This window comes from Myzus persicae, unplaced genomic scaffold (assembly GCF_001856785.1).
Source record: "Myzus persicae strain clone G006 unplaced genomic scaffold, MPER_G0061.0, whole genome shotgun sequence".
NCBI lineage: Eukaryota > Metazoa > Arthropoda > Insecta > Hemiptera > Aphididae > Myzus > Myzus persicae.
Genome location: NW_019102823.1, coordinates 686,434 through 698,394, shown reverse-complemented (window position 1 = coordinate 698,394; position 11,961 = coordinate 686,434).

Genomic DNA, 11,961 nt, shown 5'->3' with positions numbered 1-11,961 from the left:
ATATATTATGTTAAAAGGGGAGGGGGTTACTATGCTTGATCCCCCACTAGGGGGGGGGGAGTTCTTGGGTGGTCACTGACTATTTGATTTTTGAAATTTTCCACTAATTTTTAGAATTGTATTCCATCCATCGTTTGAAAATTATACTCATTAAAACACTTTAAACGTATTCGTGCAAAACGAAAATTAAATGTCAACGACACGCGTATACGACATTACGACCTGTAGTTAAATTACATAATATATTATCATAATTATCATAATTGAGTAGGTATACTTACATTCAGTGGCGAATACATAACTTGTGTATGGGGGGGGGGGGGGGGTCAGTGGAAAATAACCTCAAGTGTACACAAAAAATAGACTTTTAAGATATTTATAATGCTCTAAAAAAGTTCATCTGCAGCTAGGTACCTACATAAAAAAATTAATCTTAGGTGATATTCAAGGTCCCAAATTCAAATGCATAGTTATCCTGTATTTTGCAGTTATATACAGGAAGATTCATTGAGCATGCACCCATTTTTCTTTTTCAATAATGTAGTATTCAAAATCTGATTTTTGGAATTTTTAAATGTACACATACAGATTAAGTTCAAATTCTTAAGATTTTTCGCACTTCTATATGGAAATACAAACTTGTGTTTCTCAAATGACTAAATCTCTTTCCCATTGTAAATTATTCAGTCGATAATTTTTTTGAAATTGTTGACCTAACAAATCAAAATTTTAACTAGTAGTTTTGAAGATATTTAAATCTGTGTATGTAGGTACTAAGAAAAATGGGTTCATAATAATTATTTTTGGGCGATATGAGAGCTATGGTAGTATGTTCATTTTAGTAGTTAATATAAATCAACATTTTAATTTATAAAAATGGTCTAAGTATAAATGATTACTAGAGCCAATATTACATCCATTTAAAATTTTTGTAAATCCATTTTTGAAATAAGGACTATTATTCTTAGTATATGAGCATTAAAATAACTGAAAAACTAGTAACAACTAGTTCAAATTCTGGATTGGGTATAACAAAATTTTTAAAAAAATTGTTCACTAAATAATTTACAGTAAAAAGTCGGGTTTTCATTTGAAAAACAGAAAGTCATATCATCACATGCCACTCCTTAAGTACCTACCTTCTAATTAGTACAAAACATCTCAAGAATTTTAAAACATATAGTCTTAATTTAAATAAATGGGTTAGCATAATGCTTGGCGAATCAGCTTTGTACCTATATAGACGCATAGTTATAATAAACCAGTTAAATTACCTACCAATAGATTATTGAGTTTATACTTTATATAACAATTAACAACTATACCTATAAACTACAATAACGAATAATTCAACATATGTAATAGGTACGACCTATATACACAAGGATGGGCGAGATACTAGATGCTCGATTTTTACATTTTAAGTACCTATTTAGATACTCGATACTTACATTTTAAATATTTAGATACTCGATACTCGATACATTTGAAAAAATTAGTCATAGCCTACGACGCATAGGATTTTTTTAAAATTTTATTTAAATACAATTAGGTAGGTTGTGAATCTAGACAAATGCATTTAACTTTAAATTTCAAAATATTAGTTAAGTATAAATATATTTTAATGAGTCAATCGGTAAATAAAATAAATAAATAATAATAAAAATAAATTAAAGAAATCATCATATCGTATACTGAGTAGTATACATGACACGACAAAAAACGTTAAATGCATTTAATTTTAAAATTTCAAATATTAATTAAGTATAAATACATCATAATAAGTCAATCGCTAAATTACATGAATAAATAATGATACAAATAAATTATAGATATCATATCGAATAGTTTATGATACGACAAAAAATGTACGGTAAAGACATAAAGTCCCATTCAACGTGTATGTGTGGTGCGCCACAGTACACAGATGTAACTTAATATGGCTAATAGGTTGAAAAATAAATTCGTTCAAGCTGTACTGCAATTAAATTATGGATTTATAAATTTAAATTCATCGTTCATATTATTTTACACATATTATAGTATTATACTAAAACATAGTCAAATGGTCGCGGTTGGTGGATAGGCGAGTAAAAATAATCCTAAAAAATTAATTTTTTAAAGTATCGCATGAGTATCTTGTATTTTTTGACAAAATTATTTTGTGAAATACTCGATACATTGTCTAAAAATGTATCACGATACAAGGTACTCGATACTTCATATAATTGTATCGAGATACAAGGTACAAGATACAATTGTATCTAAGCTACGTATCTTAGATACTTCCCAACCCTGCCTATACATAATATATTTAATACACGTACATACGTAATTTTATATAATAAGAGTATAATAATATGACATTGTGATCACAGCTCATAGACCATCATATTGTTCTCACGGTGGAAGTCTCTTTAAACAATCATAATATTACGATTGTGACTTTCGAGTCTTACAATCGTATTTTATGTATTTGGCCGGTGACGGCATGAGACTCTATAGGTACTTATTGTATGGGAAAATGATCCAAAAGGCTAAAATGTGGTGATGGGTATATTTACATATATTATCACTTAGTCATAGTATGTAGAACTTCTATCGTGACATTAAAAAAAAATCCTCTGTGACATTTTTATTTTATTCAAATTAATGCTTGAAAAAGTTCATTTTTAACTTTTAGTACCTATACAATATTATTGTTTCAAAATTTCAAATAAATGCGTATGGATAGTAAAACAATTATATTATTACTGACATCATTTTTTTTATTTGCTTCTAAAATCAGACTAAACCTAGCATCCCTACCTATTTAATAATTGCATGTTTAAGGCACTTGGGCCACCAAGTTTTACGTTAAGCCATTGCCCTGAACGCTGTGTTTCGACGTTTCATATATGTATACATTATGAATAAAGTAAAGTATTATAATATTATTTATCGTTTATAGATATATATGTTATATAATACATCATATCCCTATCACTGTAATCAAAGAGTCGCGGACGGTCGGATGAATGCATTATTTATTTATCAAGGAAATCCTGTTTTGAAAGACGATTATAAATTCGGTAGAAATGTTAATAATTACATATTTTATACGATCACCTGTTAGATAATTGGACGATTCGCCGGAATTCAATAATATTGTAAGTATATAGATACCAAGCTACTTATATCCTACCAGGCAACCAACGTATTATAATAATATGTAACTCATTATAACATTAAAACATCAGCGCTTGATCTAAACGAACCCTAGCAGGGGTGGATTGGAGAGAGATTTCAGTCCAAAAAACATTAGTGTATACCAGCCCACCATTACTAATTTACCAAATATTGAATTTCAGCTAACATCATATATTAATATGTATTATTATTTTAACATAACTACAATATTTTTTACACATTTGGTGAGATATGCACTTTATAAAACTTTATTGGTATACAATATACATCATCGATATCAACAATTCATTTTTATTTTTGAAAAGCTGATGTTTACACATTTACAAATTTACAATAGTCTAAGTATCTATATTATATAAAACATTAAAGGTGAATAATTTAAATTATTATTGATGTATTATTTTTGTATTGAATAAGAATGCTTATTCAATAATCAATAATAATGTGTTTTTAGATCTATTTTGTGTAAAACATATTTCTCTACCGCCGTGATCATAAAAGCTTCTAATTTAATTCCTAATAAATGAATTAAATCTACAAGCAAAATAAATGTATCAATAGATTTTTATTTTCTAAAATAAATTGTTCTGTGGTAGCAATATTGTTATAAATAATAACATTATGTAAAATTAATACCAGCTATAGGTATAACTATAGTTACGCCGGTATTGGGTTTATTTAGTTTATTATTTTACATCGATTGTCGATATGCTTATAACAGTTATAACTTATAACTAAGTTATAACTTATATCATTTCAGCATAGCAAATACTTGTATTAAAATATAAATATCGCCGAGTGTAATAATCTGAGATAATACGTCGTTATATTGTATTATGTAAGCTGTAAGCCATGGTACCAGGGTTTAAAGGTAGTTGGTCCATAGACTATAGTCTACTGCAGTGGTTCCCAACCTTTTTAACTCTACGCCCTTGTAAATTTACTAAAATCTCATCCCCCCCTTAAATTAGAATTTAGACTAAAATTATTTTTCGTGAGCGGTACAAATAAAACATACAAAATAATTATATATTATACAATATACAACCATTTACTTTTATTATTTTCATCATTTAAAAAAATGTATTATAAATCAATTTTCGAAGTAATAATATCAAGTAGATATAAGAAAAAAATATTGAATATAAAAACAAAAATATTAATATAAAGTTTAAATAATATTTCGGTCTATCGACTCTATCGTTATACCTAATATATAATTGTTATCAATGCCTGATAATCTGAAAACTAATAAAGTGATTTCAATTTTACACATAGTAAAATAACANCCCCCCCCCCCCCCCCCCAAGTTGGGAACTGCTGGTCTACTGGATGTAATCAAACACCTTTTTTTATACAAACAAAAAGTTTATGTATAACATCAGTTATTAGTTTACCATCACATTCAGTTAAAAATTCTTATAAAGTAAAATAAAATATTATAATATATTATGATCAATAATTTTAGAGTATTATAATATGAGTAATATTGTCTATACGTACTTGTACCCTTCGAAACCAGCTACGAATTCTGATGGGTTATTTATTTTATTTTGTACTACAATTTTATTTCAAGTTATTCAACTCTATAATGGTAAACAATACAATGTACTATTTGGGTACTTTTTGAGCTTTCATCAGAGATAATTAATCATTTTTCGTATATTACGTGTGAAACATCCAGAAGAGCTTGAAATTCGAGGAAAATGACAAAAAGGTATCTTTTTCTCGAGTTTACTCGTAGACCAAGTATTATATAACACGTTTACAGATCCACCAGAGTTGATTTTATATGAAGATAGCAGAGGTAAACACCAGAAAAATTCATAAATTCATAATATTATTTATATAATATATTTTTCTCAATTTTATAATATTACATTTTATAATATTTATAATTTTTTATATTTTTAAAATAATTGTCAGTCCTCTTAATGTCTGCAGTACACTTTTGTATCGGAAGACATGTCTTGCATTTTGTAGAAAACTCCAATAACATTACGTCATTACATATTATAGAATACTTGTAAAAAATGACTTGTTAAGTGTAAACCTTCGTAGACAAGCTGACAATCATAATGTTCCGAACACAATGTCACGTTTGAAGTTTGAAGTTTCTACTACACATTTATCTGAAATAAATTTAACACAATGATGCTGAGATTGAGTCTGTGTGGCGAAAAAATCGAGCTAGTCACATATATTATTAGGTAATTATCATTATGTATCTGTTATTCTGTCACCGCGCTTTGTTCAATTAGTGTGCGAAGATCTTTTAGCTTATTTAGGTATTAATGTATCAATGTATTACAAACTTAAAAAAAAAATTATTTAATACTTACTTACCTAATGTATTAAAATAACGTGAATTAAAAACAAATAGAAATAGCTGATGATAATAACAACGTTAGTGCAAAATAAATATTTTTGGTCAAACGCTATGTATAAATTATGTTGGCTCGATAACTTCACAAGCTACGTCACCTATCTGCTGCCCCATTGTTTTGTATATCTATATGGTATACACTATACACCTATGTATTGAGGTATTGCTACGGTGAAAAAAACAAAGAACCATACGTATTGTTTGGAATTTGTACAATTTGTAGTATGTACATTTTCTGGACTGCCTAGTCTGTTAACTAGAAACTATACTATTTTTTGTTCATTACAATATATTTATTGGGCATTTGAGTATAATATTGTATTCTAGAAAAAAATGGATAGTATACGTATACTATCCATATATTAGGTATCCGTATATTAGGTTTACTATTACTATCGAAGTAATTATTTATAGCAATATAAATATAATATGTATATCTTTGGTTTTCATATAAATAAAAATTTACTTATGTTTTAATTATTTAAGAATTATTTACATTGATTTTTTTGATTTTACTTATTTTTGTTTACAATTATATGTTATATCAGGTAGGTTTCCGTTTTATCGTTTCCTATGAAGGGACTCAAATTAACTCATTTTTAAAATTAAGTTATTTCTTAACTATTAAGAACTATATTATATTATGATACTTATAATTTATTTTTAGAATTTTACATATATATTTAATCATATTATTTATAGACAGATTTGTCGTAGGAAATGCAACTCAATTCTTTATGACAGCAAAAATTAAAAATACGACTAACATTTATGAGTTCCTGTTTCAAAAGTTACAGCTGACATCACGTGTTCCAGGTTAAATAACTTTCACAATATTAGTCGCCTTAGCATACCACGTATAAATATAATTATATAAATATTCCTAGTTTTTTTTTTCACTTTTTAAACAATTTAAGGATTTTTATTTTAAATGCAGATAATAATTAGTATATAAATTTTAACTATATTATGGTTGACTAAATAATTCCCTTGTAGTGTTTTAAGTATAACTTATTAATCCTTACTCGTGTCTAAATAGATTACTCAAATACTTGTTTTTATGTCGCATGAAGAAAATAAATAAAATTCGAATGATTTATGATAAATTAAATAGTTATATAACTTAAATTAATTTATTATTGTAAACGGATGTCGTAAAAGACACATTACACAAATGTGTTTAAAAATTTAAAAAGAAAGTTTAATGTATAGTTTTTATTTTTATTTGTAAAAATAGAGTATTAATTGTGCACAATGAATGTGAAATTTATGTAAAAACACAATACACATACTATATGTTCGATGTCATCAAGGGTAGGTGGGAACTATATTCAAGGCTTGAGATTGCAATTTATATCCTGAAAGCTTCTTAATTATTTATGAATAAAAAAACTTTAAAATATTTTTCGGGGTGCTCTTGAATTGAATTTATGTATCAATTATTCGAAGTCTACAAGATTATATGAAATATCTTAAACAACAATTAGTAAATAATATGTCAAATTGTCAAAAGAAATATTATTTATTAAAATGTTGTACTACCTCTTTTAAAAGTACTAAATAAATTATTTAAAGCAATTTTTTGTCGAACTTTTAGTTGTGTTTATTATTAAATTTAATTTATAGTAAAAGTTTTTAATAGTTAAAGCCTAAAATCAATGGTATATTCATCATTAAGTTTTAAATTTTTTGGATAACCTATTAGAAAACAAATAGTATAAATGTAAACAATATATATTGCATTTATATGTACTCTTAGAAATCAAAATTGTCTCATTAAGATGAATCAATTATTGATATGGCCATGAAAAAGTCGTATCGTTATCCTGAAAAATTTGTAATTTTGGACATACGCCCTTTGCGACTTGTACTGACTGTCCTAAATCAGCTGTCTTCCATTTCTTATACCGATTGCACAGCATACTAATAGTACCTACTAACTACGCATATCGTGTAGACTGCAGTTTAGTTAGTGATGTAGACATGTAGTGAGTATACGCTTAAATGTGCTTGATATAGGCAAATGTGGGGTTTCTCCCTCACACCCCACTATATACTACGTAAATATTATTTTCATATTTATGATTACATACACTATATTACTACCCCGAAATTCAGCCTCTACAATCATACAATCATAGAAATTATATTCGAAAAAAAATCTTAGAAAAAAGATTCGAAATAAAAATACTCTAAAAAAATCCTCGGTAATAGAAAAATAAATACCAGGAAAAATTACTTTTAATTAGCTTATTATTCTTTATTAGTTATTTATGGAATAAATCTATAGTTGAGCACCCATACGAATTGTTCATTTTTTTTTCGGAAACCTATGTATGACTACGAGTTAAGAACAATGGTGCTAAAATAACTTGGCAGAAATCATTAGTTTCTATGTTATAGACGTACGAAGTTCACGATTTTCGTTCTTTTACGCATTCGTACAACGCTCAATTTTACCACGCTTCTGAAAATTGTCTGCTTTAAAAACACTTTTTTTGCAGCTTCTTTTTCTAGATCTCCATGGTAAGGTTGCACCAAGGGTTGTACTGTAGTATATTCTAAAATACTATACTGTATAATAAATATGTTTTCTTCAGATCAACTGTTTTGATCATGGAAATCGTCAAATCGATAAGCTGGTTTGTTTAACATTTTTATTTATGAATTAAAAATTATTTTTCAAATGGGTTTGTAGAATTAATGCATTCTAATACGCGAATCATGTGTTATTCTACAAGTATACGCACTTACAGAAAAACACAGAAGTGGGTATACGCCCAACTACACCAGTGACTAGTTATAATATTAAACAGCTAACTGTGACTGACACTGAAAGTCTGTATTTAATTTATTATGACTTCTGATTAGAAGAGATATTGATGACAAAATGATCTGTTTTTTGTCAGAAGCTTTTGTTGAATGTTTTGATTTTTTTTAAAAAGGTTTTACTGATTTAAAAATATTATGTACCTATACCGGGCTAAACGGTAGTGATATATTTAAATATTAAAATATTAAAAAAAACTTGCCTAAATACAGATATTTTATTTTGTACTAAGACTTAGTACCTAAAACTATTTAGTCATGCTGCATAAAATGCAATTTAATACTACTCGTGTGTTCTGTGTATAAATTAATTTGATTTGTCTTATTCTGTTTTATTGAGACATTTAAATTTATTTATATTTTAGATTAAAAACAAGGATTAATAAGGTTAACACTACATGATTCACCATAAATCATTGACCCAAAAATCACTTTTATGTACCAATTTGTGTTTTTAATTTCTTTAAGAATGTCGGACAATCATCCTAGCCACCCTATGAGTTGTGGATAAGTTAATTAATATTCTGAACTCTGAAGTATGTATACCTGAAATAAAATATAAACCTTGAGATCAGAAATATTTTGATATGAATAGGTATAAATATATCTTTCAATGTTTTATCACAGATACAAATCGTATCAAACTTGTATTTATAGTTGAAAACAAAAACTTCACAAATTGTATTAACCAAAACCATTATTTTATTATTATTATTATTACGTTTTTAAATTGATAACATTAAAATTAGAAAAAAAATCAAAAATTAAACGAAAAATTAGAATATCATTAAACAAAATATATCAATAAACATAATTAAAGATTAAAAATAAACAATAAACGTTGAATACGTAGCGTAAATATTTAATTAAAAATAACGTTTGTGACTTTTTTACGTTTTATCTATAATATATTAATAAATAGACATTAATAGACATAATCATTTGACATCATATGGGTATACGGTACGAATTTTTCAGTCCTAATTAGCGTGGTTAATTATGTTACAAATGATAATATCATTTAAAAATTAATCAATGTATAATATTAATATGTAATAGACAATAGTGTAATACACCATTACCTTACCTATGTACATTGAATATCTAGATGCCATATTATATTAATCGATATAACTTATAAATTATTTACCGGATCTCCGCTTATTTATTAATTTATAACGTTATTTAAGATCGTTTATTTGAAATCTATATTTTTTTCTGAGTGGGTTTAGAACAAAAAAAATTGCTCAGTTAATATCTGTGGGTTATTGTAAAACTAATCTGACGACAGGAGTGTTGAAATGTTTTTGTAATGTTTGTTATTTTATTAAAACGTTTGGTTTGAATAATATTTCATTATTTAAACGGTCAATGCCATCTAGTGACAGGTATCCAACATTATGTTGTTATGTTTTAAAAAACAAAGCAACGATTGTATATTATTGATTAATTACTATTAGTTCTTAACTATTGATAATGGAGTTTTTTCAGTGATGTATACTTGAGTGATGTTGAAAAAGTATCTATTTTTTTCATTATAAAGATTATATTTATTTTAATCAATTACATGTTCCTATACACAAAATACAAGTCTTCACTGTTATTAACTATAAAAAATATATATTGTTTCTTATAAAATCACGAGGAATATATAAATATGATAACTGATATGTGGATGTTGATGAAATATTGAAATCATAATATTTATCATTTAATAATACATAAAAACTACAATGATATTAAAATGTATTGGTTGTTTCGGATGTACAGAAAATTAGATTGTGTGTGGACAAGCAGTTGACATTGTACCAATTATTTTGAATGTATAGAATAACTTTAATTATCTTCAAAAATGAAATTAGAGATTTTAAAAACGTAGACAATGTGAATTGTTTATTTTTAAAGATCTGTTTTAATGATAAAGTTAAACATTTCAATATTTGAATTCACATATATTACTGGGTAGGTAATAATTACAATAAATTATAATCTGTTAAAAATGGATGCTATGCTTTCTGGGCCACCTTATGGTTTTTATGAATACAATTATTAATTGTAATAAAAATGAAATTAAGTTAGAATGTTAGATTAGGTAGTCTAAGTGTTAGTGACACACGCAGGAGCCTAGATAACTAATACATATACGTGTAAAGTAAAAAATTAACTTCAGTTCAAAACATTTATTCTGTTTATTTTGAGTAAAAACTATTATAGTTACCTACTATGGAAAGTAGATACATTGTTTCGTATTGCGATTTTAAATTTTCTCTCATAGATTATAACTTATTGTTGTGGAGGAGTTGGATGTTGGGGGGTTCCAAGGGTCCAGAATTTTCCCCATTGGTCCATACCGATGTTAATTTTTTTTACGTGATTATAAATGTAACCTGCAGTTCTGTGTTGGGAATATTTTTTTTAAATTGATTTATTTATTGCATGTTTTAATAAACTTGGTATTTTTACAATATTACTAATTTACACGCTTATAAGATAGATAAGCAATGTTATGCATGATAAATATTGTCTTTTACAATTAAATGGTTTTTACAAGAAATTTATATTTTTATAATAATTATAGTTGTAACCTGTTAAGTACCTAAGTAGTAAGTATAGTATTTCAGTTTTCTGCGAAAATTATGTGCTCCCCCATGAAAAATGCATGAATAAGCCACTAACATTTAGGTAGGTATATATAATAAAATAAATTTAAATTATTCACAACTTGATTCTGTAGTGAAACTTCCGGTCAAAAATATTTTTCCCAAGCAATATTTCACGGTTTGCTAATTTTGTTTTGTTATAAAATGTATAAGGCTGTTACACACGTACTTTTTTAACAGTTTGATTTTTTTTTTTGGCCTTCTTAAATCAGAAGTCTCTAATTGATATATATGCGTAATTGTTAAAATTAAATTAAAAAAAGTGGGGAAGCAGAAAACTACTTATTTTACTGCTAGTTATTCATGCGTTTTTCTCAAAGACAAAAATTGTATCATGCATAAATTGAAAAATAACTAAAAACAGTACACTTTTTAAAATACCCATAACTAGTACATAAATATCTTAAGTATTTTAAATTATTTCTTGTTATTTAAATGCTAATATGAATATTCGGTGAAAATTTCAATTCTTGGCAGTTATTCATTTCAAAAACTGGTTCTGCGCAAAAATGATCGTTTTGGCATTTTCCCTTAATTTTATTTTTATTTTTTCCGGTTATTTTGAAAAGTGCTAGGGATTTATTACTTTTGACTCCCGAAGTACCAACAAGGTATTTTACTTTACAGTTTACAACCAAAAACCACTTTCTAAGTTAAAAATAGAAGCATTTTTACTGCTCCAAAAAGCGATGACAGACACAAAAATAATAATAATAAAAAAACCACACCTCATTGTAAATTGAATACATTCATTGCTCTGCTCAGAATCTCAAATGTAGTTTATTAAATTATTTTTTTTACAGTTATATCATTCATTTAGTTTGAAATTGTGTACCATATTATTTAAATTTAGTTGTATAAATTATAACATTTTACGTTATCAATTATGTATTATAT